Below are 3,374 nucleotides of genomic sequence, written 5' to 3'. Positions count from 1 at the left end.
CCCCCCTTCTTACACTTTTCTTACATTTGCCCCCGTAATATTACCAAAGATAGTACAGCCTACGGTAAGATGCTGCAGTCCCCTCTTTCCCTCTGTAAAATAGGCCACGCCCCCAGCGAGCGTGTGACTGAGCCCAGATGGCTTGGCCCTGTGCTTGTTGGATAGAGTAGAATATGAGAGCGAGAGAGAGAGATAGAGAGAGAGGGGGGGGGGGGAGAACTAATAAGCTATTACAGTTAAAACGACAAACATGCACACAGAGAGATAGATGAGTGGGTGAGTGAGAGAGAGAGAGAGAGAGAGAGAGAGAGAGAGAGAGAGAGAGAGAGAGAGAGAGAGAGAGAGAGAGAGAGAGAGAGAGAGAGAGAGAGAGAGAATACAAAGAATACAACAAAGAAGTATTATATGTCTTATTAACTCGCTCTCTCTTTTCTAAGGGCTCACGCTCTCCTAGCCTTGACAACGGGGTGAAAGTTTACGACACACTTTCCCCAGTGACACAGTCACTTATGCACTCATTGGACCTTTGTTAGGTGCTTTCAATTTTCCTCGACTACACAGCTGATACCAGCTCATCATAGACGGAATAATAATATGCTTGAGGTGTTGTGTGTGCTCCTGAGATTTAAGTGTTATAAATCACGTCGAACCACTTTTAAGGCAACTTTTTCATTAGATGAAAATTAGTTAGAATAAATTTGGAGGGGAAACGGTTTCATCCCCGCCATCCAGGAGAATCTAGATCTAGAGCTAACTTAGAATAAAGAGATGGAAGACAAAGTTGATACTCCTTGTTTAAATTTGTTCCTAAAATACCGTGGCTCACCGTGAGTATGGCGCTTGATTTTTGGTAGTAAAGAAGTGGAAGCAACCTAAGCCCCACCCAAGTCTTGGTCCACCCACCGCGGCTGGAAATTTGTGGAGGTGGTTTTTGTGATGTAGATCTACATGAAGATGATTTGATGATGAAGATGTGATGGTGGCCGTGATGATGATAAAATGTACAGAAGTGGTCAGAACATATGGTGTGCGTGTGCGTGCGTGTGTGTGTGTGTGTATATATATATATATGTGTGTGTGTGTGTGTGTGTGTGTATGTGTGTGTGTGTGTGTGTGTGTGTGTGTGTGTGTGTGTGTGTGTGTGTGTGTGTGTGTGTGCGAGCGAGTGTGCGTGCGTGCGCGCGTACAAGTGCGTATGAGTATGTGAGGTGAGAGAGAATTGAATTGAATTAGACTTTATTGACTTTCGAGGCCAATGGCCCTTACGTCATAAAAAGTCACAAATTAATGTGCAAAATACTAATCTCTCTGTGTTGTGCTAAAGAACAAATTGCATAATAACCTACAACACAGAAAACATATAGATCTAAATAACATTTGCATGGACCCACACACAACAAAGTACAGAGTACAACGCATTGGTCATAGTCAAGGATGCATGATGCAGAGACTAAACAAAGCTTACAGGCTGGACTCTGATCTCTCTAGTTTAGCTCTAATCCCTCTGCTCTAATCTAGACTCAAGATTAAAAAAATTAGGCCACTGCAAACATCTTACCGTAGGCTGTACTATCTTTGATATTACATTGTTCGCTTATAATGATAAAATTAAAAGTAATATGACATTTATATCGCGCAAATCCGTAAAACAATCATTGCTCTATGCGCATTGCATAATAGTCATGAAAAACATCCATACACACATACATGCACATTTTAGTATAGGCACTAAAAAATAATAGGTGTCACGACATGGTGGGACCATGCGCTCGTCAGTTTTGATTTTGAGGCATACGGAGTTATTGATATCATCTTAAAGCCTGTCCAATTGCCTTCCTTTTGATGAAAACAATATCCATCTATGCTGAATAGAAGTTGAAATATTTGTGATTGAAAGAGGTGAGGGTCACCTGATTTCAGAGGTAAATTTAGTGAGAAAATGGCCGCCAAAGTTTGATAACTTCAATAGCTTGAGAGCCTTTAAAATGGAAAAATCACCAGTTTGTGCATGTAATAAACGTTTTCAGTATGGACTTAAAATTTGTTTAGCGCGGAAAAAAAAAATTCAATAAAAGTTCCCAAACCTGTGGAAAAATGCCAGTTTTTTTCACTTTCATTATTTTGACGAGCGCCTGATTTCACCACGCTGCCTCACAATTAGAGTAAATCATTCAAGGAAAATATTGCTTACACACTCTTTCTTACTAATAAAAAGGAAAAAAATTGAGACTCATGTCTATGACATAAGCGCTTTAATTTTGTTTTTAAAAAAGTTACGGTGGAATTCTGATAAAGTCAACACCCCGGACAGAAAAAAAGTGTTGACTTTGAGCAAGGTTGACTTTATCCATTGTACTATATGTACTGGCCATTGAAAATTGAAGATGACAGCTACAAAATTACAAAGTACCGGGTAATAAACAAGATGTAATCTCAATTTCAAGGAGTATAATTCTGAGATAGTCACCAAAACAAGAGATAATGAAAGAACAAAGTACATATTATGTAATTGGAGGTGTGTGTATACACCACTTGCTCAGGCGAAATATCTCTTCTTGAATGAATTCATCTTAGGATTTAGCCCCAAATTGTTGACTTTACGCAAGGTTAACACTCAAGCGGTGGACTTTATCAGAGTCACGATTACTTTAACAAAGAAGGTAAGAAACGGGACTACAGTGAGGTGTTGACTGTAAGCAAGAGTTGACTTTAAGCAAATTGACTTTTCAAGATTCCACTGTATCTCTGTTATTACTGATCCTTTATGCTGAAAAAAAAAGTGAAATTAGTTATCATCAACAAATGCAGAGTTCATCATTATGTCAAAAATATTTTTTCACCTCACAAAAGTGTAATATTGCACTTTTCTTACAGGAGCCAAAGACCCCCCCCCCCCTCCCAGGCGTAAGATTATATTTGAACGGCCCCTAACGAAAGTTGCGCTCGTCGAAAAGCTTATGAACTGAATGAAAACAAAAGGCAGCATGGGAATGTTTCGTGCTTCTTGAGAGAGAGAGAGAGAAAGAGAGAGAGAGAGAGAGGGGGGGGGAGAGGGAGAGAGAGAGAGAGAGAGAGAGAGAGAGAGAGAGAGAGAGAGAGAGAGAGAGAGAGAGAGAGGAGGGGGGAAAGGGGGGGGGGGGTTTTATTCGGGAGCACGTCTATGTTCCCTCAAGTCAAGTTAAACATCCTTTGCCATGTCATGTCATAATGCAATGTCTTGTCATGTGCCCTGTCATATTGCATGACGTAAATACATAGACCTATCTCTTGACTTGAGGGAACATATAGAGCTACTTTTCCTAACAAACCTATGTTCCCTCAGTTCTGCTATTTCCTCATTTCCAGTTAAATGAGGGACTATAAGTCAACTAATG

The sequence above is a fragment of the Aplysia californica genome, unplaced genomic scaffold (assembly GCF_000002075.1).
Source record: "Aplysia californica isolate F4 #8 unplaced genomic scaffold, AplCal3.0 scaffold00315, whole genome shotgun sequence".
Taxonomy (NCBI): domain Eukaryota; kingdom Metazoa; phylum Mollusca; class Gastropoda; order Aplysiida; family Aplysiidae; genus Aplysia; species Aplysia californica.
The sequence above is the reverse complement of the archived record's forward strand: the minus strand, read 5'-3'. Positions refer to the sequence as shown.